This window comes from Mixophyes fleayi, chromosome 11 (genome assembly GCF_038048845.1).
Source record: "Mixophyes fleayi isolate aMixFle1 chromosome 11, aMixFle1.hap1, whole genome shotgun sequence".
Taxonomy (NCBI): domain Eukaryota; kingdom Metazoa; phylum Chordata; class Amphibia; order Anura; family Limnodynastidae; genus Mixophyes; species Mixophyes fleayi.
The window spans coordinates 70,413,027-70,438,046 of NC_134412.1; positions in this window are offsets into that span (position 1 = coordinate 70,413,027).

Genomic DNA, 25,020 nt, shown 5'->3' on the forward strand with positions numbered 1-25,020 from the left:
GCATAGGGGGGTATTCAATTGTTAAGGAGGTATTCAATTGTTAGGGGGGTATTCAATTGTTAGCGTTAACGGAAAAAAACGAGCGCTCAAAAAATATTACCGTTTATACGGTAATATTGCGCGAGAAAAGCGTTAATACGGTAGTTTACTCGCGGAATTTCAGCTCGCCGCTCAGGGAGCAGCGAGCTGAAATTCCGCGAGTAATTACCGTATTAAAGGTAAGATTTTTTGAGCGCTCGTTTTTTTCCGTTAATGCTAACAATTGAATACCCCCATAAACTTTTTTTTATTTGATACATATATGTAGTTTTCTTGTACATTTACTTACTTTCTTTGATACATTAACAATAGTTAAATAATTACATAGTAAAGTTGAACAAAGTCCATTAAGTTCCATTGTTGATCCAGATATAATGTGTTGTTTACTTTGTGGATGCACACTGGTGATATTATATTTCTTTACTTTCCATTTTCATACATTGTAAATTTGTGTATATAAAGTTTTACGAAAGGGAGAAATGGTAACCCGGGTGTAGATAGATAAGTGAGAGACTTGCAATGTTAATCACCATCCAGCGGCACCTCGGTTCAGGAATTTACTTAACAGTGTTCACCTCCATATTGATGAATATATTGTTTTATATTGGGAGCCTGATTGAAATCGGAATGCAACTTGCGGGTTGCGGCTTAAATAAGAACACGGAACTCGAGCGTAGTTCCGGACGTATTCAGATCTCAAGCTGCATTTCATTTTGAATCTTGATAAGTATGCTCTGCTTTAATGGCATTTGCCATGTGTTAACAAACAGCGTATGTGCAATATAAGCTCACATCAGAACGCATACAACAAAAATTATATTACAAATTTAGTGAACAACTGTAAACAGTAAAACAGTAAGAAAAATATAATTGGTTTAAAAAAATGTTTTTAATTGTTTTGCTTTACATTAAATACATAAATCAAGATGTTCTTAATGCACACTGTACATACATTGTGCTTTTATAGTCTATGTTCCTTGCTTGCACATGTTCTGTGCTATATAGTGCCACGCATACATGTACTTTTCCAAACAAAGACTATAAAGTGCACTTACACCTGCGCTGTAGCTGCCGGTAAATGATACAGCTGAAACAATAGTGCTCAACAGAAACCCGGGACCTGAATAGGCCGCATCTGCGTTGACACACCCTTACTTTATATTGCCTATGTCTTTCCACCCCACTGTCAAGTTGTATGCATTAGTATCATTTGTTTTCGGACATGAATTGCATCCAATTTCCTTCTTTGGTATAAGGCCGATTTCTAAAAATGCGCAGAGCTATTTCATGCACGATATGGCATGTAAACGGACTTACGTCCGAACATGAACCAGACCCTGTGTTCACCCTTAGATCTGGATCACATCTGCATTTCATTGAGACTTTTAAGTTCCATGAATTGCAAATTGTTCATTGTAGGATCAATTTACTATTGGCCACTCATACTGTTACTTAAACTTTATGAGTATAATTTTCTCTCGTATTGTTGGTCTCTTGACATATATAGCATCTGGTGCTTTTGCATTGTTTTTGGTCTATGGAGGGGTTTCTGCCACCTTCCAAATGTTCTGTGCCATGTTGTTGCCTAATAACAGACTACATCCATTAAAAGCCCATCCAGAAGTGTGGGATGTATCCAGTATAAATTGATACTGGATTATTTTTCTCCATTGTGTACCCTGTATATGGCAGAGCACCACCTGTCTATAGATTAATTTACAGAATGATTTACTACAATGGATAAATAGTTATTAATATTTTTTTTTTAGCAAATTGATTAAAAATCTCTTTCTAGTAGGTCAAATAAAAAATGTTTTTGAGGTCATTAAAAAAATATATAATACAGAAGTGACAATAACATATGAAAAAAAGTCTAAATAATTTCTGTACTGAAGGTGAGCTTTAGTGTAATCCCTTATAGTCATTAAAATATGATGTCCTGCCTTTAGTGTTGATTATAAAACCTGTGTATTATAAGGAGTAATGCTCTCCCTGCTGTAAATTTATATTGGTATTAGAAGTCATCTCAGATTTCTGCCTACAGCCTTACTTTTATATGGTCACAGAAATATTTGGTTGCTGGTAATATCCATACAATCTACAGTACATGGTGCATTATCCAATAAGATTTGTTATAGAAATGTAACATTTTTAAAGATAATTACCATTGTTACCCCAGAAATGAGGGTTGTTAGCGCTCCTGTGAATCCCAGGAACAGGATTTTTATGTTTTCTAAAAGCACTGACAGCCATTGATCCCTGTGTAACAGTTGGGAACTGTACAGGTTGATTCCAGATATAAGATCACTATTGCACAGAGTTCAAAATAGAATGCAGAGCAAAGGAAGCAATGTCTGTCCTCCAACCTTCCACAGACACATCAGTGATCTCTTTACCATGTAAGTAAGATTCTAATGCTCTCTAGACTCTGCCCTGTTGTTGGAACATGTGTTATTGTCACTGACATCTAATCAAATGTTTAGCCTTTAAACACATTCTGATTCTAGTCAAAGTACAAATATAAAGAAAAATAATATTTGTCTCTAGGGGCTTAAAATAATAAACTGTGTAAGAATGTAAATATACTAAAAAAAGAAAACAAACAATATTTATATATTATTTATTATGATATTTAGAAATATATATATATATGTTTTAAAGTACACATGTTATGTATCTGACTCCCTATAAACATTTCCAGTTGTGCAAGGAATTTATCAAAATATATCTGCAGGCTAAGATACTGAGGTAAGATAATGTGGTTAAAAGCATTTTTCACTATCTTTACAAATTTGTCCCTGTAATGTCCGAAAACTTTATTTCTCCCAAGGTGCTACCGAAGATATTTTGCCCGAAAGAATAAAAACAGCAGTCTAAAATTAATTTGTGTAGCATACAAAATAAATAAAAAAGGTTATTGTCAGTGAAAGTGACTTGTGTTAAAAGAAATGTGAAAATTGTACTTGTCATATGGGTGCACAGGAAGTGCTGAAGGTAATAGTACATTGATTAATCTAACATTATGCAAATTTTAAACAAAGTGTGTCTAGTGTGGGACATAATATCAGTTAAGTTATCGATGCAACAATTGAATTTGTTTTATACTGGTAGAACATTAACAACAAATAGTGTGTAACTGATATCTACAAACATTCAGAAAACACCATGAGATACAGTGGGCTTGACCTTGCATTTTTGTAATCTTTTGTAATGTTGCACAGTCAGAAAAGTTTAAAAAAAGGCAAGGTTAATGACAGTTTACTTTGCTATTTATCATATGGGTTGAGCACAATATCAATATGTGGGTGAGGCTGGACTTTGCAATACTGAATGTAAATTACGTACTGTATGCCTGCCAGTTTAAGCCTCTGCCATATGGTCTATATTCCAGGAGCTTGTTCAAGTGGCCTTCAAAGGAGATATGAAAGAAATGTTGCAATAAAAGTCTGGGAGGAGGTAGACAATTGAGTAAAGATAGAACAGTAAAAGGTATTAAATAAAAGCCTCACAGCTCACAATATATGCAGGTAAATTACCATACAACAAAGTGAAGGTCAAGGAGAATTCTCCTTTTGCAGTCACCACAGATGCAATTTCAGATGGGTGACTCATGGTCAGTCAGTGAAATAGTTTCCTGCGCGCTTGGAAAAAAATTTCAGTATGTGTTATATGGAAGTTAGAGAAGAAGCAAGTTTCTATGCATCTATAGTAAGATTGGTAGGCCAGTTGTCTGTAAAAAAATAGTAAAGGATTTTGAATTTATTTGTGTATATTTACTTCTGCCCCCAACACATTGGGCATGATGCTGAGCTGGCCGGACGCCAATTTACATAGTGTAAAATCCGCACATTTGTAGAAGGCATGCCCACAGAAAGCCACAACTATATGGGCATATAAAGATTTACTCGCATTTAATGCTTGTTTCTGCTTGCGATTGGAGAGATTTGATGATGGAGGGAATTGGCGGTCTAATGAGTACAATAAGGGCGTGTTTGCGGAATTGCAAACGGATTCAGTCCCGCACTGAGATGCATATATGCCTGCCGATAGCCATATCATTTGCGGGTACCTGAGGGTTGGCGCAAAAATACACCATGACGATGATGACGGCCTATAGCTCTAGCTAGCTGCTTAAGAACAGCACATTTCACTATCAAAATAAATGTAAAAAATATTTTATTGTGCTTAATATCTAGTTGTGTCTAATAGCTGTGTGTATAAGTGTATTTGGGTGTATGTATCCTAACATAAATTTGGAGCCCCTTCATCACATTGTGCCCCCTTCATCACATCTTGCCTCCTTCTTCACACTGTGCCCACTCCTTCATCACACTACACCCTTCTTCATCACACTGCACCCTACTTCATCACACTGTGGTCCCTCCTTAATCACACTGTACCCTCCCTCATCGCACTGTACACCCTCCTTCATCACCCTAATCCTTTATCACACTGTGCCCTTTGCTTCATCACAAGTTTGCCCCTTCATCACTGTGCCCCCTCCTTAATCACACTTTTGCCCCTTCATCACATTGTGCCCCCTTCATCACATGGTGCCCTCCTTCATTACACTGGTGCCCCATTTATCACACCACCAACCTCCTTTCTTTACTTTCCTATATATGACCTTTTTTTCTTCTGTGTTCTTCTCTTCTTCTTCTTCCTTTCTTCGATCTTCTGGCTCCTCTCTGCACCACTCCTCACTGACAGAGTCGGGACATGATGAGGTCAGACCTGACAGTCAATGAGAAGGGAACAGGGCAACACTGCGGATGCGGCACCAACTATGTATTTACTGGTTCAAAGGATAAGCAAGGAAGTCAGGCGGAGCACCTGACAGGAATGGCACTCCCTGCCTTCCCCGTGTTCCGCCAGTCCTGGCTGCCGGTAAGGAAGTGGGGCAAAGAAGTTCCGGTATGACATACCGGAACATATCACCCCACTGCGAGCACTGGCCACAACAGGAATAATAAGGTGCATATAGTGACTACAGAATTGTGGTTGCACAGAACATGTAATTGTGCACAAATATGTCTATTTCTCCTCCTAGAGCATACATAGGTAGGAGCCCACTTCTCTATTTGAGACACAGTTGTCTATTTTTTGGACCTCCCCTCCAAAATCTATACTAGGCAGGGCATTGAATGGTGTTTTTTATTTTTGCAGTCATGCAAGAGCCAAAATCCCTCAAATGGTCACACACAGTATCTGTATATATGGATTTCATATGCAGAATTGGAACATATTTGTCTGTTCACGCTAGATAAACAGGTCAATTTGTGCAAATTTTTATTTGTCCAAATGTATTCTGTAACAATATTTGGTAGGAAATAAAATATTGCATATAAATAGTGTTAATAAATTTGGTGATAATTACAGAGCTCCAGATCAGTTGCCTAGCAACAGTATCTGGTGATCTTTCTCTGTATAATGATCATCACCACATACTAAATGTATTACTAGTGTCCTTGCATGTGTTTAGGAATTTAATGATCACCGCTACATGTCAGATCTATAACCGGCATCCTTTCCCTTTCAGTCAGTTGTAGATTGTGCCCTAATGTGCCTCGCTATGCGCTGGTTACCACCGCATGTCTGATCTGTTACCAGCATTTCTCCTTATTAAGCAGCAGTGTATCATACTAAGTCTCGTGTATGTGCAGTATGTCCGCAGCTATGCTGTAGACTAGTTGTCTAACAACAAGAGTAGCTACCTCTCCTCCCATGCAGCCAGTGCCTCATTGATTCAGCTGGTTGCTATGTAAATAGCAGCCAGTGTCTCTTCAGCTCATAGTCTTGCAGTGTCAGCTGTGCAAACACTTGCTGCTCTCAGGCAGCTAATCGTCCTGCAATATCTCATTGGTTCTGCTGGCTTTATAAACCCTTTCCTGTTACCCTGCCAATGCTGGTGATAGTTCATGCTTGACTTAGTGTGCCTTGTATCCTGATTTGTTCTGTTCTCAGTGTTTGACCTGGATTGTTTAAAGGATTCTCTATCTTCTCCTTCCACTGATCTTGGCTTATTAAACGGATCTGCAGTCATATCTCTAACTGCCCTGATCCCTGGTTTGTTGAAGGAACTGCTGTCCTCTCCTGCTCTTGACCTTGTCTTGTCTATTACTCTGCATTAACCCTTGCCAGTCTGATTCTCAGTTTACTCTGCTGTTACCATCTAAGTTGCTCACTACCTCCTACCATGTTCTGTCCACTCCACTGGGCAATAGTGAGATCAACAACTACAACTACCAAAGCTTTAGTCCTGGGGGCAACTGAGAACTGTGAAGTGCATATAGTTCCTCGGAAAGGGGGCTGCTAAAGGTGAACATCTTGCAAAGCAATTCTAGTAGTTTAGGATCACATGCAATTTTGCCCTTAACATTTAGAAAGGAAATACATAGTAAATATTTGCCTGGTTAGGCAAACATTAACATATAAGAATATGGGGATTAGTTCTGAGCCTGGTACACATCAATACTGCACTTATGTTTCTCAAAGATAACTCTCTTTGGAGCCATAGACATATGGCGTGATGAAGCAATGTCATATAGACTGAGGAGCAGCATGACCAAAACTCCACCTGAACATATAATTTGGCTTCCTAATATTGTGATCACAACTATTTGTATTATACTTGGCAATATGTTCTATATTGCTAAGTAAAGGTTATATTATTAGTTAATATTTATTGTTGACTATAAATTAGAAATCAGGAAGAGATGTCATTTCTAATAAGAATACAGTTTTAAAACCATAGCCAGATGTTTCAAGCTAGCCAACCATTGCACCATTGTAAACATGTTGTATTGAAATTGATCTGTCTAGTAGATAAATCAGGACAGTTAGTGCATCAATGCATAAGTGAGGTCAATTGTGGTAATAGAAGTAGGTGAGAGTGCAGAGTGTTAAATGCATAGTACGATTCAATCACTCAGTCATGTGCCTTAAACAGCAGGATCTGTGTAATGGGGTGGATGGTCGGCACCCCAGAAGTAGTGTAAGATAGGATTCCAAAGGCCCGGTGGTATGATAGAGAGGCAAAAGATCCCCTAGTAGTGTTGGAATGAAACAAGGGGCACAGGCCTAAAACTGCATAAACTCATGGGTATCATGGGCAGATAAATAGTGATAGTGTAGGGAAGTAATGCCACAAGACTTTCAAAACGCAATGTTATTCAGCATGTCACAAATGAAATAACATTTACGGAATCTTGTTTCAGCAATAGGCAAACAAAAATCACTACAACATAGGTCACTGACTAAATATATCTCACTCTTAAGTCAGGCACTGTGCTTCAGTGAAATGGGTTTCACTGAATTAATACTTTTGTGAGACATTCAGTTGCTAATGGGTTAATTAGACATTTACACTAAATACTGCTGCAGCAGATTTTCTAGACAAATCAATCATAATAGACTTTTAGTGCAATTATACAACATTTATTAACACCAAAATCAATAGAGATGCAACAAGGTTTAATCCAATTTGTTCAGGTTAGAGGCTTTAGAAGAAATGACTGTAGACTAAGGTTACTTTATAATAGACAGAACCCACAGGTAAATTGTAATCCACGGGTTGAACCGAAGTTTCAGCTGGACACATGAAACCTATTTATTTGTACAGGATGAAATCAGTAATCAACTTGAAGCATGCATGACACCTGAGCTCAGTATAAGCAACAATAATTCTGCACAAGTAATGATTTCCAGGTTAAATAATACAATCTTCACTTAGTGATCCATCTAGTAGAATTAACAGATCTCTCCCAGCAACTGTAGAGCTAAACATCTTGCAATTCTTTCCTCTGCAACTATTTTAGGCAGTCTCACAACAGAATTAAACTTCTGTTGCAATATATACAAACTCTTGTGACAAATTATTTCTCTCTATGTCCCTTGTACACTGCGCCAGCTTGCAGATAACTTAAAAAACAGCAGATTTAGCTGGAATAAACTCTTGCTTCAGATAGTTCCATAAACGCTCAATAGCATTATTACAGTCCTGGTCAGAGGATTTATTAACACAGTTTTATGTCTCAATTGTTTCACTTAAATAACTTGAACAAAGTAAAACAAAATAAATCATAAACTTATCTGTCTTCATATGAGTCCTGCTGACACCTAATGGGTAGATGCAAGCTAGGTCTTTTCCTGTACTCCTTTTGGTCTGGCTTTTACATACTCTAGCTGCAAACATCCCTCAGGTCAACAGTTCAGAAACAGCTTTCAGTGGCTGTTTTTGGGAAATTCCTACATTATCCCAGCCAGCAGTCACACAGCAAAACTCACTAGCTTACAGCAGTCTGTTTTTGGCTCCTCCCCTTTTCCCCAAGAATTTCCTTAAGCGTTCTAGTACTTTCTGGCTCCAAAATGCCATATTTTTTTTAAGGATTTTTGCAACTTATTCTAGTGTCTAACTGTCTCTGCATGCTCCTAGTACGGACTGGGGCTCTAGTGAGCAGCATGGGGCTGCAATTTGCAGTTTATTCACTCCAAAATGGCAGACACAATTTTCAATGGTCTTCCCAGAGGCATTCTGCGAGATATAGTTTTCTGAATGAGTGCATACATTAATATACTGGTGATTTGCAGCATAATACATTCTCTCCCGCTAGAACAAAGCATGTCATTACGCTGGATGAGAATCACAAGAGTCCACAAAAGCCTTTTCAAAACATTTTTTATCATATCTTCAAGGAAAGTAATCAAACAGGTTAACAAGACATAAAATTAACTTTGCACTACTGCCTGTATCCTAATGCTTCTCTTTCACCTCCTGAGGGCCAATAAACATCAACGTTAATGTCAGCATTAGTATGTATCAATATTGTCATCATCTCCACTACAGGATTCATCAATCTCTACTTGGACTATATATTCCATGCCTGACTCTAGGGGGTAAAGCAATCGGTGCCTCTGCGATATTAGGCCCATACATAGACATGATTAAGTCTGGGTTTTAAAAGGGGGACTCCAACCCCTCTGTCAGGGATGCGCCTCTTTTATCCTCAAGTTCCTGACTGGTGGTAGAACTATGCACAACTTGAGTTAGTCTGTGTGGACTACACTAGAACTTCTGTCGTCTTCTCTCTCAATCGTTTATACAGCAACACCATTAAGTATAATGCCAGTGACAACAGACGTAATCAATTCAAATCTACTATCAAGTTCACACACGATCATCAACAGTCAAAGCTGCTGCCCTAACATTTGCATTATAATTATTTTTCTGACATTTGTGCACAGCTTCCGTACACTGCTGGACATTATCTTTTGAGATTCTTGTATCCTGTACTGGTGTACCCCCACCCAGGGGTATGTAAATGAAAGCTAAAATCTGATTGGTTGCTATAGGCAGCATCTTTACTTAAAATTGCAAATAATTTATTACAATTTATTGCTAGTTAGGTAAATACATTGCAAATATTTTAAAATGGATTTTTTAATTCATTCTGGGTTGCTGAGTATGCATAACTTTCCATGAGCAAACAGACCTAATTTTACCAAAAACGTACCTTCATCTGGCATCAGGGTGAGAGTCTGACTCCGAGCTTTCGTGTCGTGCATTAATGGAAGTGACCCATGGTCACTTTGATGATGATTCAATAGTGTGACTGCTGAAAAAATCTTCAATGCTTTTCTGTGCTATGACTGAGTCATGGATGGATGCTACTAACAGGCTTGGACTCCAAGGAGCAGGGTAGGAGGAGAGGACCTAAGAGGTAAGAGGTGGCACTATACTGTCTGCATCTTCTATGTCACTGACAATGACTGCAGTGCAAAGAGTGTAGTGCAGTGCAGTGAGGTTTTGGGGGGGAGAGGGGAGGTTGAGACACTTATCAGAAGAACCTTCCTCGCTGTCAGTTATCTGCATTCAGTGACATGGAACATACAGGCATTGTGTTGACCACCCTTGCTTCTCCTCAGGTCCTCTCCTCAGTGTGTCAGCCCTCAATCACATAAGCTTTGCCCCCTCCAGAATAAATAATCATGTGTGTGTTACTGTATATATATTATATGTTTGTATTTGTGTGTATGTGTGTTTGTTTGTGTTTGTGTGTGTGTGTGTATGTGTATATATATATAATATATATATTTTGTCTGTGTGTGTATACAGTATATCTATTTGTATGTGTGTGGTGGGAGGGGGTTGAGTGTTGACAGGGTAGTGAATGTGGTAATGGGTGCTGGGAAGGTGAAATTAATGTGTTAATCAGTGCAGGGTGGGGGGGGGAGTTATTAAGTGCTGGGTGTGGTCATTACTGGGTGCATAGGTTGATGGGTGCTGTGTAGGAAGGTCTTTAATAATGGCAGCTGATATAGTGAATGAAAATGGTTATTTGATACTGGGAGGGTGTGTCAGTGTGTGTGTATGGGGGGAGGGGGGGGACCATTACATGAGTCATGGCTCCACACTACACCTCTGAGGAAGGCAACCATTGTCTAGCCTACAATCTGGTGACAATCATTCGCTCTCTCTGTCCCATTGCCGTACAACTTACAAGAACAGTCAATGGGCAGTGCAGCTTCCGGTCTCATGTGTCTGCTTATGCTTACTGCAAATTGTGATAGCAAAATCAGTGGAGCTTCTAACAAAGAGAAAAAAAAGTGCTTGCAAGAAAATAATGTATGCAGAACAAACGTATAGTTCGTTTTTGGTAAACAGAAACGTCAACAGTTGACGAGTTTAAATAAAGCTATAATGGCTTTTGTGTAGAGGTTCATGGGGGGTCCAAAACACAGTCTTTTCCCACCCAACTGCCCCCTCCCCCCAGGTTCCTATGCCCCTGGACTGGGCCCCTCTAGTTGCTGTGACACTCTTCCCAGAAGACAGCGGCTGTGAGACTGGCTGTCAGACCTTTAAGAGGTTCTATTACTGCAAACTTGGTGTGATGGTCAATGATGGTCAATAATAGTAATGGTACCATGATTTACTGTTCTCTAGCTTCACATGGTCCATGGCCACAATTTCCAGTGGACATTTTGCTTTGAATTGCTTTGAATGAAGCCCTTTGACCTGACTGTACATTTCTCCGGACAGCATATGTAGGACATTTATTCAACAATTCTCCCACATCTTGCACCATTCTCCCACATCTTCGCACATCCCTACCCATTATAATCATTTTTGCAGATTAGACTCCAAAGTGTCCTGATTAGTCATGATATGTTTTTATTAGAACCTCAGCATACCGTCTTGGTACTATGGTTTGAGTAATACAGGAGTGAGTTCCAGGATCAACACTGCACTGCAGGAAATCTTTGATTTTATTTAGGCTTAGAGTTTTCAGTATTTCACTCTCACACTATTCGCTTCAGGGCTGCCACATAGACCAGTTGGTTGGGTTTAAGTAGGTGGGAGTTGATTCATTTTAAGAGTTATGTGCACCAGCAATTGATTGACATTTGATTTGAGTGGTTGTTTTATATATGTTTGTTTGTTAATTTTTTCCTAGTAGGGCCTACTGTTTTTTGTGTTTGGATAATTGCATTGTTTATTTTTTAAATTCCTTCTTATTCTTGTTACATTATGTATTTAACCCTTTCTCTCTCTCTCTCCAACTGGTTTATAATGTATGGCTGTCTAAGTAAACATTTCATGCATTGCCAGACTTTCTGTGTCCTTCTCATTACCCCCTTCTTTATGTTTTTAAACCTTTTCTACTCTTTTTCTCTTTCAAGCTGTCTCTATCTCTATCTAGCGGCAAAAATACATGGCAGTTTACTAAAAGATACAATCACCATTTCTGTTTTCATTTTCTTTTAATTCAGTGCCTTATCTCACATTATAAGTCAATGTTTCGGTCCTACATTTGGACCATTGTCAAAACAACCACATAGAACAACAGAAAAGACAGATATTTAATGGGCAGCAGGGTGGCTTAGTGGCTAGCACTTCTGCCTCACAGCGCTGGGGTCATGAGTTCAATTCCCATCCATGACCTTATCTGTGTGGAGTTTGTATGTTCTCCCTGTGTATGTGTGTGTGGGTTTCCTCTGGGTGCTCCGGTTTCCTCCCAAAACATATGTGCGTGTATTAGGGAATTTAGACTGTAAGCCCCAATGGGGCAGGGACTGATGTGAATGAGTTCTCTGTACAGGGCTGCAGAATATATAAATAAATGTTGATAATTATTATTATTATTATCCTTTATTTGTTAGGCGCCACAAGATTTCCGCAGTGCCGTACACCATACAAACAGTACACTATACAGGGTGAAACAGTACAAAACAATAAACAGAGATACCAGTACTTCAGGATAATGACAATGATGTAGCTAATTGACTTCTTATGCAATCCCAGATTCTCTTCAGCTGCAGCTCATGCTTCTTCAAAAGGCAATAGTCTGCATATCTTTGCAAAATATATAGGTCAATAGCTCCCTTGCATTCTCTATGAGGCACCCCAAACAAGATGCATTCCACCCTGGAACTGCCAAAAACAGAAGTAAACAAACAAGTTTTCACTACAGCAACCAAACACAGCGTTTCCTAGGTTTGTCACTGGGACACCTGCTTAGCAGGTGTTTATTCCCCATGAGTACCTAAGACATGTACCAAGGAGGTGCAATAACACACCTCCCCTATCAAATGCACACTCTGGCGGTATGCGTTCCAGCTTGGAACACATTAACCGTTATTTTTTGTTCCATATTTTTCTGGAAAATACGTACTGCCTTGGTTTTTAGGCCTGATTTTGGCGCAAACAATCAAGTCGTGTTTTGAATCTACACAGAACCTCAAATCTGTTGGATTTCTCAGATTCCGAAACACTCATCTCTAGTTTTCTGAAGATCATCTATTTGCTGAATATGGGCATATCTGTTTGCATTTTCCATCCATTGAACAAATAAAAACAAATTGTATTCACTTTGAGGTCTTTAATGAATTAGGCCCTAAAACTCCAAGATCTTTGACTTGTGGCATCTGGTCTTTCTCTGTATGTTATTCTATATTATTATTAACTATAGATTGTAATAAACACTAGTCCATCAAAAATAAGTGAATTTGTAAATAGGCATTATGGACCTTGAAGAAAAGATATAATCTCTTGTAGATGGGTGTCACACGGCGCTTATTCGGCTTCCATAAACAAAGACTAACACTCACCTGTGCCTCATTAGCAGCTCTCAAAACCTTAGTCTTGATCTGCACATGTGCAGACTGAGTACCTGTCTGTTGCTGGCAAGATTCCTATTGGTTCCTGGTTCTGCTCTAAACTTGAAAAGGCACCTCCTCCCATTCCTCTGGGCCTGTTGATCAATTTACCTGTCTGATTAGGTTACTACCTATTCTGTGTGCTCTCACCTGGATCGTCAGTGCCTCTGCTGTGCTGCTGTTCAAAGGCTATACTGCTCAAACTGCACCTGTCTTTGCTGTGTTGCTGTTTTAAAGGCTATACTGCTCAAGCTGCACCTGTCTCTCCTGTGTTGCTGTTCCACGGGCTATACTGCTCAAGCTGCACCTGTCTCCGCTGTGTTGCTGTTCCACGGGTTACACTACTCAAGCTGCCCCTGCCTTCGTTGTATTGCTGTTCCACGGGCTGGATCGCTTAAGCTACACTTATCTTCATTGTGCTGCTACTACACGGGCCGTGCTGCTCAAGTTACATCTAACTCTACTGTGTTACCCCTCCATGGACTGCACCTCTCAAGATCATCTACTCGACATTTGTCTCGGTGGCTCAGTGGTTATTACAGGTCGTATCATCTAAGCTGCTTGTTCTTACCCACTCCTTGCTGTCTGGACTGTTACTTGTACCTCCTGTATCGTGCTGCCTCATTGTGGTCTCATATACCTGCTGCATTACAATCTCCACTTTGTTGCTGGACTGTTCCTGCTATTGCTATATTTGAATACACTGATTATACCGCTATATTGTATTCACTCATACTACATTGCCGGTGGTACTGCTCACCCTGTTTCTATGTTGCTTGTGCCTATTTACCAAGACTTTCTGTGATCATTCAAGCATCATTAAATCGCTGATTGTACTTTATCCTGCCTCTGTTGTCTATTCGCTGTCTGGATATAGAACTGACATTACCAGTCTGGCTACTTCACACCAGTTACTATCACTCCCCCAGGACTCTGCCCAACACCCCTGGTAGGGACCGCGACCTGCGGGCGAACGCCGCTAAACCCAAGTCACTTTGCGCTGACCGCTGGTGAAAACCATTTGCCCGTTAGACTCCGCACCCTGCTAGGGGTAACATCTTTTGGGTGGATCCAAGAGTCCAGAATACCAAACCGTGACAATGGGTTAATTATCCCCCCCCCACCCCCCTCCCATTAGGGAACAAAAAGCCATACTTTACTGTTAAGGATGAGAATGTCAAACTTAGCTTTCTTGAGGCTTTCTGATGGACCTTAGAGAACCTCCCATTTAATTTGTCTATTGCCAAATTAAGAGCCCAAATAATGTTTCCAAAACAATCACTGGTCCTGACTGTATAGAGAAAACTGGGGAATTTAATTTGTTTTGTGTTTGGCACATAGATGTCCATCAGAGTATAAAGTGAGTTATCCCATTTCCATAAAATGATATAGCTATCGTAGTTGCCTGGGCGTGAAAGAACGATGGCACCCAATCCACCCACAAACAATTGATTATGTGTTTTTATTGCAAGATAACATTTATAAGGCTAGGCTATTTCTGTAAAAAGCAATAGAGATCCAGTGCCTATTTAATATGAACAGTCCCTTCATAGTGATATGTAAAATGTTATTGCCACTCACCAATAATAAAACAATAAAAAAAAATTCCTTATCACCAAAACGTATCAATAAAATATTGTCAAGGCAGCTCAGCAATACTCAGTTAACACTGCACCAATGGCCAGGAGTGTTAAGACTTAAGTTGCCACTTCCACTTTACCAGTTTTTTCAGATGTGTACATGCGTGAGCCAGCTTGACAGATTGGGATTTAATTTTTTTTTAAAGTTTAAAAATAGATAAAATGTATTCATTAAAGAATGGTTTAAGCCAGTGGATTCCAAACTTTTTCAGTTCAAGGCACCCTTAGGGTCTCCAAATTTTTTTCAAAGCACCCCTAAGCCAAAATAATTGCCAAGTAGTCCCCCGCCTTGCTTACCACTGGCCCTGGCCGAGACACCCCTGTGAGATCTCCAAGGCACCCCAGGGTTTGGGAACCACTGGTTTAAGCGATTAGATTTCTACATGTCATTGGACGAGCTGATCTATTCATCAAAAGACAAGTTCCAAGAATATTATCTGCTATGGTTCAAAATGGCTTTAATTCAAAGAAACATCTATATATCCCCTCTGGAATAATTGAAAAATGTTTCCTTCAAAAAGACATTGTCCCAAAATTATGTCAATATCCTCGTTTAACACACACTGGTTCCTATCCTTCCTTCCCCTACTTTTCCTCCCCCGCTTTCCTTTTTCCCACATTCCCTATACTACAATGCAGTTTAAATAATATAACAATCCTAGCTTATTAATATATGTTTTGTGTAAGAAGATTCTTTTTTTCTGATCTTATAAACAAACTGTTATGCCATGAACATATGATATATTTATTATATTATGGGATAATTATCCCACATTACTATATCATTTAAATAAACTGTACCTTTATATAACCAATAAATAAATATGTAAAATCCTTTACACAAAAAAAATTACTTTGGTCAAAGAATAAAGCAATTTTAAAATGATTTTAGTCTGTTACTGCCATCATGAGATGGCAATAACAGAGCAAGTAGTGTGGCAGTACAAGTGAAATTAAAGTTAAATTCACATGGGAAGTCATTTGCAAAAGCTAGTGAATCTCACCACCATCAGGTTTATCGCTGGCAATAAACCTTTGATGTTTATGGTGAAATGAAAACATAATGCTCATGAAAACTCCTGTGTTCCCTGGTAATAGAGCTTTTCATCCAGTAAAAATCTACCTTTTGGGCATGAGCTTCGATGAGGAATCCCTGACTGGCAGTGTCTTAGCACTTGTGATGATGGGGTTGTGAGTTTGATGAATAGGACCCGTAATGTATCAAAACTTTCCTATTCAGTAAATCAGCAAAAAGTTTTAATATATATCCTCAGGATCATTCACATCTCTTCTGATTGGCAGCCAGCAGGACTCCATCGACGTCAGGAGAAGACAACAGAGTTGAAAATGGGAGAAGTGGAAGAAGAAGGGGGCGGTGTGAGGATCACAGGGGAAAGTATGTGTTGGGGCAAACAGTAGAAGAAGGTGAGGAGCTACATAACACAAACGGGAGGACAAAAGAGACAGGCAAAGACAGAGGAGCACATACAAACTTAAAAGTATACACACAAAGTGGGGGGTAAAAAAGGGAGAGATACAAAGTGGGGGGGGACAGACACACACAGAGAAGACAGAGATGCACAGACACACAAAGGGGGGGGGGGCACAGAGACACAAATGGGGGAAAGGTACACATACATAATTGAAGATAGAGAGGAAAGCAAAACACATGGGGGGAAAAAAGACACAAATGGACGGAAAGAGACAACGGGTGATAAATATAGACAGATGCACAGCAAAGGTTGGGGAAGTATGCACACAGTAGTAAAGCTAGTAAAGCTAATGGAAAGCAAGGGGAGGATGAAATCTGCACAGGAACTGCACATAAAGTAGAGGAGGAGCAGAGATGAGATCAGGGGGCACGCATGTGCACTGTGCACATGAAGAGGCTGCACCACTTGTATGATTAGAGTGGTAGCATGTCTCTATACAGGAATAGGCAGCATGCAGCCAATTGTACAAAGATATGAAGCAATCCCACTGGAGCACCCAGCAAGCTCTGCCCCCGTCGTACACAGAGAGGTGCACCATATCAGCACAGGGCATACTGGGGAAATGAGAGTGAGCTCAGTTGCCAGTAATTCGAGTGAAGCAGCGGCACCCACTCAAGATTTTTATATTATTTCTGTGTGAGCAGACTTCCAGATCAGTCATTTTATTCTGCAGTGATATAATCATCTCATTCTGCACCTTGTGAACTTATAATACTTCATTACGAGATGTACTGATTTCTGAGAACTTGTTTTCCAAATTATCTGTTCTCCCTCCCACCACAGCAATAAGATTCTGAATATATCTCCTCTTTAAACATATTATAGAGAGATTGCAAATGTTAAAATGTCTGATGTTCATCTGGTTGCCCCTAAGTAGTGACAGCTCAATGCCTGTGGAGGCGATTGAGTTGGGGTCCTGCTTTGTTGTATGATGGGCCTAGCCCAAATGTTAAAAAAAATTGTTGCTAGTCTCACTTTTTGTTTTGTTTCATGGCATAATCTGGTCTCAATAAACAGTGTGAAAGGAGGCCCAAAGTGATATGTTCACTGTGTAGTACTCCTGTATATCTCTGTGTGCTGTATGGCTAAAAAAATCTATTTAGTCATTTGACTCATTCTCAGGGTTTTCCAACCCTTCTGAGTAGATATTATTAGAAGGTCATGGTTATTTTCCTGTAAATGTGGTTATGGTCAGTGGACTGAGTATCCTGCTTTACAATGCCTTCTGTGTCTGTCCCTTCAGCACCTCAGCCCAGATACAGTCCCACACTGTTTTGTAGGTGTTCAAGATTCACTTATGACCAAATGAGCATGTAATAGGTAAGCAATATTTAATCCACTCACTGTTTAGATGTAGTACACTTGATGGAGTACTCTTAATGGAGCCCTTGTGTAATCTCAGAAAACTATAGGTCAGCCAGGCTATGGTCTAGGCCTCATTTCTGGTTCAGAGTAGGAAATATGATAAGTCCCCAATATTTTCAAACTCATCAATTACATTGTTTATCCTTTCCCAGGTCTTAGGCTATCTGCCTCTGTGCTCTACATTTATGCCATGAATATCAGCTGGATCAGCCTGGGTCTGATCCACTTTACAGTCGTATTACTCCATCAATTCTGGCAGTTTTTTAGGTTCTGTATTCATAATAGGACTATGGTGTTTGGTACTCACATATGAAGATGAGGTCAGATTATCGATTAAGACTCAAAAATTTCAGGATGTTGCCTGCCAGGTAACAGATCACAAATAGCAAATCTGGGCTATCATCCTGGACCTGTGTATGTGATCTAGTGCTTGTTCTACGCAACTCCTTGAGAAGTGTGATCGCCTTCAGAATGCTTTTCATCCGGGTATGGAATGGATGAAGCAGTGAAAATGTAGCTCCTCTCAGCTTTAGTGCTAAAACACTCCATAATTTCTATGGACATGCCAACCTCCCCATACAATCACAACTTACTGAATCCTATTCAGCTTCTTCTCATTCAAGTTGTTCCAGTCTCAGGCATTATTCATCAGGCAGATTGTTCATTTTAGCTTCTGCTGGTATCCAGTGCTTGAGTAACACACATTGAAAGTGGTCCTAACTTGAGTGATTTTATATTTCTTACCAGGTACCTTAACTTTGACCATCCTGATTCTTCTTCTTTAGTATCCCTAACTTCGCTCTGTAAATCTTTTTCACCAGCTTTTGAACACTGGACTTATCTGGGCCACATGTTTTCTTAGCTGACCCCAATAGTACTCCTTTGAGAGCCACTAACTGTGAACATTGCGCATCAACTGCCCATTAGACTCCAGACCTCACTTGAATTTCCACCAATTATTTAAGGCCTATAGAATTTACTCTACACGACAGTTCTGACACAGGAGAATGGAGTCTTTGTGTCTGTGTCTGTGTCTGTGTGTGTGTGTGTGTGTGTGTGTGTGTGTGTGTGTGTATGTATGTATGTATGTGTTAGGGAATTTAGACTGTAAGCTCCAATGGGGCAGGGACTGATGTGAATGAGTTCTCTGTACAGCGCTGCGGAATTAGTGGCACTATATAAATAACTGATGATGATGATGATGATGATGATGATGATAATGAAAGAGACTCTCTGGGTGAACTCTGTCGTTATGTCCAGGGCCTGATTATCCTATAGACTGACTAGGCTGCAGCCTAGGATGTGAGGCTTGTGAGGGGGGGGGGGGGGGTGTCAATTATTTTGGAGTGTATAATTGTGTGAGGGTAAACTGAATTTCATTTTCAAATATAAGAAAATAGTTATTCTCCAAAATAAAAATAACAGAAAAGAAAAATGCAGTAAGGTTTTAATCTTTACGTATTCCCACAGCAAAGGCTGAAGGCAATGAGTCGTCATTGGGCATTCACTTGAGGGTGAGCTAGTAGGAGAAGTAAGGATTGGGACAGGTGCAAAATAATGGCCCCATTCACCTTCACATCTTCACCTGCAGAAGCGCTCTTTTACACATCGGTTCTGCTATGCAGTTCAGAGTTTAAAAAAATGAATGACAAGATTGTCATAACCCTTTTGAAAAGCTATGTGAAGCTGAGTTTCTAAAACACGGGAACATAAACATTGGTGGGTGTTGTAAAAGAAGCCAGATTTTACATTAAGGACAAGTTTGTTTTTACCTACCCCGTATTAGCTCGGCTTGGAAGGTGAGGGGGCGGTACAAGCATATTAGTCTAAAGTGACCTAACCCTTAATCAGGCCATAGTAATGCCTTTATTAAAATGATTCCTGTCTGAACAACGTAGTGCCTCGTTTTTACAACCTGTGTGAGCAATGAATATGCTGATATAGGAAAGTTTATAACATTCTGCAAGACAGCATTTATCTCTATCAATTGTATGCACTAGATAAGAACAACTTTCTTAAAAGGGCTCGGCATAAGACAGATAAAAGGCTAAATATAAATATGCTGCGTACATCTCTATCTCAAAGTTCAGAGTGAAGAAAAGTTGCACCATAAACCTAAAAGTGCAAAAAATAATATAGTGTGGAGCTGTTTGATGTAAGACCTTCAGTTTTAACGTAGTTTATAAAGATAAATAATTACAGTAAATGCACACCAGTAGAATAATAACCATTGTATAAGTGTAATGTTCTTCAATAGTGATTAAAATTAAAACAGCAAGCTCAGACTTTGCAAGTAATGCAATTAAAAAAAACACTCTTTAATCATATAATACAAGTATCATAAAAATACTATAATACAAAGGGTCAACAAAAATTTACATGGTTAAAACCAAATGGGGCTCATCTAGAGGTGGATGCAAATGAGCTCAAACCATCTGCAGGGGGGAATAGGTACATTTTAAAAAAAAGTGTATTGATGTGCATATGTTCAATCAGAGGTATCCGAAGCGGTGGTAGTCATTTTACCCGACACCTAAATTCCAACAACAGTTACAACGATATGTTAATAGCAAATGATGTCATTGCAGACACAGAGAAAATTAGATGTCTCCAAATACTGACATACATGGATTCAGAGAAACACACATACCAACAGTGAGATTTACGTCATTCTAAGGGCTGATGCTATTAAAGGGGCAATGCGAGGACACGGAGCTGTATAGTGTTTTTTTAGGAAGGGTTGTACATTATACAGCTGGCGGGTCCTTGCATTGCCCCCTTAATAGCATCAGCCCTCGGAAGTGACGTCAATCTCACTGTTGGTATATGTGTTTCTCTGAATTCTTGTATGTCAGTATTTCAAGAAATCTAATTTCCTCCATGCCCGAAATTACATCAGTTAAGATTTGGCTTAAAAGTGTTGGTAGTAAATGCTAAGGTCACATTTGTACACAATATAATAATGTAATGAAGTGTAATATTCACAATAATAGTGTCTTAACAGTTATTAATAAATCTGAAACTCAACATTTAAATATAATATATAATTATATGCAAACACAAAAAGAATACAAATACAAATTAAATTTAACTAAAAATAATTAACTTCAATAAGAAATGGAAATGTCAGTTATGTAATCCCAATAGGTTAGGGAGTATATTTACTAAACTGCGGGTTTGAAAAAGTGAAGATCTTGCCTATAGCAACCAATCATATTCTAGCTGTCATTTTATAGAATGTACTAAACAAATGATAACTAGAATCTGATTGGTTGCTCTAGGCAACATCTCCACATTTTAAACCCGCAGTTTAGTAAATATACCTCTAGGACTTAATATAATACAGTTGCCATGCTACTGATTTAAGTACTCCTAAAAGGCATATCTGCGGACACAGCCACTTCTAGTTGTATCAGAATTAAGTGAATATGGCTTTACTGTACTCAGCCCACAGTTGCCAGCACCTATCCGCCCCCTTTCTACCTGTCCAGGTGAAAGGGGACGCAAGTCAACAATATGCAAAAATATATATACTTATGTACATATATGTATTTTTGATGCCCATCCATGGTACGGAAATTAGTACTTATGCAAAAAGAAACAGAAGTATGTCACACTCAAAATGAGCCCCAATATATATGCCCGCTGAGATGCGAGTGAGTTACACTCTGCGGGTGGGAAGAGAAGTGAAAAAGATGATTTGGGTGCCATTCTCTTGCAAACCCAAGTATGATTATGTTCCCTTTGGATTTCTGGCTCTAGTTCTGCATCCATTCCATTCATGTGTCTGTTCTGGTTGATACTGCCAATGCCTGAAAGTGTTTACTCCAGTAGTTGAGGTCCTAGCAGACATCAAAATGGAGATGCCAAAAGTGATAAGGTGGACTGCAGGTTCAGATCCTAAACGTGATAAGATGGACACTGGGGTCAGAGCAGGATGCCGTTAGCCTTCTCTGCTTATGAGTAACGTGTTGAGAGTGTCACGGTTCAACGTGGAGGCCACTTACTGGTTTTGGCACAGCTGACCTGGAGGCACGGATTCTAAACGCACTCCTGGTCTTCACCAGGGACCCCCAGCATGGAAGTTTGGAATTAGCTGCAGGAGTACGCAGGTCGCGGCCCTCAGGGTCAGCCACCAGTGAAGTGGTGCTGGTAAATGGTGCTGTACCGACCAGAGGTAGGAGGATATAGGGATCAGGCAGAAACGTAGTGAGGCAATCTGAGGTCAAACCGGGCTGGCTGCATAGTACAAAGGGGGCACACAATAGCGAGGTCAAATGTCCGGGATCAAAGCCAACGAGGAGGATAATGCCCAAGGGAGATCCGAAGGGAAAGTCAAACAAGCCGGTTCGGGAGCCAGAAGATCAATCCGAAAACAGCAAAACACTGGGAGACGCTGGAGCAGGGGAACCATTCCACAATACTCTGGCACCCTAATGGTGCCAGAGACCTCTTGATATAGGGAGCGCTAATAGCTCATTGGAGAGCAAGGGGGTCAGGTAAGAAGAATACTGCCCATTGCTAGGCAACGGGACACGGACCTCAGTGCATGCGCCCGGCCGCATGGCGGAAGTACATCATTCGTCCCGTTGCCTAGCAATGAGACGTGGGGATTCAGAGACAGGCAGCCGTTCCCGGCACCGGGTGAAGGTGCGGGGACGGCGCCTGACAGAGAGCATGGATGCTCGCTCAAAGGGAAACCCAGGAAATTCTACCATTGCACTCCCTTGAATCCTGATAGTGGTTGTGAGCAAACAGGGAGAGAGTTTAGACAATAGGTATGTATATGCTCACTAATGTGTAAAGAAGACGTGAATAACAGTTAGCGTTCCACTGTATCTAAGTTCAACTGAGTACTTTAGATCTTTATTTCTTTCCTTTCTTTTTAAAGCTCTTTTCTCCTTCTTACTATATTACTTTATTCTTCTTCAAGTGAGTCATTCATCCAGTAGGATGCTGGCTCCAGGAAATGTGCATGGAGTCCATGAATGCCAACATTACATGTCCATACTGTGCATGCGTTACTGTTGATTCAGAGCTCGGTTCACTAAAATGAACCTCTAAGTGAGCACTTCCCTTGTGATGCGAACTTACCCTCTCATGTCAAATAATTGCTGGCGAAAAATAGATGCATGTCTGAACGGCAACACATAGTCCGTTTGCTCAGTTTCTGGTAGAGTATGGGACTAACTTTAAAGCAAGAAAATTAATTAAGCAAAGAAATTATATGTCTTATTTGAAGCCTGAGTAGAGTGTGGCCAGATAACTAAAGTTCCAATATGACAGGTCAATTTGGTAACTTTTTACTAAGTTGGCCAACATTTGTACATATGTGACCCTATTCTGATGTAAACAAGTTGTATTGAAATTGACCTGCCCAGGTGGTAAATCAGGACAGCCAGTGACCTACAGTGTCATTTGGACCACATAGTGCGGTCCAAATGAGCAGGTAAATGCCTTGAATAGCTGAATTTATATAATTTGGCTGCCAACACAAGAAGTCCAATTGCTTACGTATCTAACCATTTCACAATCATCATAACAATTTAATTACACTGTGTATATCTAGTTTTACCAACATGGATTGGAAAATACTCTACTCCCAAGGAGCAAGCCTGATATGACGACATTTCATATGTACAAATGCGTAGTATGATGCACATGAATAGAACGAGATAAACCAAATGTGGGTAGGAGGTACAACTAGAGAGAATTGCTAATATAGTATTTGCCCACAATAAAGGTAAATGTATTAATTAATGAAGATGTATGTCACAAGGGTGTTAGTAATGAAATCTGCTGATCACTTAATGGAAAATCAATTGGTAATACTGGAACAAGGAAGTGCTGTATCAATAGACAATGAATAAATCTTTAATAACTATTTACGGTGGCTGTAACAGTAAAACAATTTAGCAACATTAATACATAGCATATCTATATAGATATCTAGAATACAGAAAAGCAGAGCAAAATTGTCCATAAGCAGAGATCAAAAGCATGAGCCTACCTTTGTGATGATGCAGTTGGCCAGGTAAACGGGTGTAGGGCTAGATGTGTTAAGAAATGAACTGTTCAGTGTAAATCATCTGAAGGGCAAAGCCATCTGTCTTGGTATGTCCAAGCAGTAGGTCAATGTGCCTTATTTAAAGAACCGCCAATACAGTTTCAAAACATGATAAGAAAGGATGTTCTATCTGCTGCGCTAACATTGCAGATCCTAGTGGAATTGATCGGACGGCGAGCAGCTCTTACCCATGATTTACACTGAACAGTTTCTTTCTTAGGACATCCAGCCCTACCCCCCAGGTACCTGGCCAACAAACCCTGCGGAGTGAAGGGGAGAAAATAAACCCTTTGAGCCCTTGTCATTAAGGGAAGGCAAAAAAAATGAAGTACATGTTCTCCATAACCATCCATGGTACAACGCAATGGGTGCAAATTAGTTTATTATTTTGCACATAAGGAAAAAACTGGCTGGTTTTTTTCACCTGGCACACAAATATTTGATAGCTTTATTTTTACACTGATATTTAAAGTTAATCTAGAACATCCCCTACCCCAACTATAAATCTGTCCACGCATTTTAAATTCACCTCCCCCTCCAATTTAACATGGTTTTGCCCAGGTGCAAAGTTACTTATTTTTTATGCTTTACTCTCCATAGTGACTCAGGCCCTTTGTGTGGACTATACAGTTAGCTCTTTAACAAAATGATTCCTGTCTGAGCTACTGTAGTGCCTCACCCTTTACATTAATGTTACTCTTACAATTTGTATTACCTGTATGAGCAAAGGATAGGGATATATGGGTGGAAACGTTTAGAAAATCCAAGAGATAGCTTTTATCTCTACTGATTGTACTCGCTATCTTAGAGGAGATTTTAATAAAAGGGTTCGGCATAAGGCATAAAAGCTAAATATATATATGCACAGGGCTCTATTTCAAAGTGCAAATAGTTAAGAAAAATTCGTGCTGGCGACTAATCTAAACGTGAAATGAATAATACAGTGTGTATCTGTTTGATATAAACCCTTCAGCTGTACTGTTGTTTATAGAACATAAATAATGAAATGCATATCAGTAAAATAATTTCCATTGCAGAAAATGTAATTTTCTTTAGTAGTTTGTAAAATGAAACTTTGCAATTGATAACATTAAAAGAAATGCATGTTAATCATATAATATAATTATCATTTAAATACTATTATGCAAAGTGTGCATAATGATGTATTTATGTGCAGAGAGATCCAGATAAGTGTTCTTAGCTACAAATGAGTGCTCAATACCAATTTATGGCACAGGTCGTAAAAATTAAAACCTCTGGG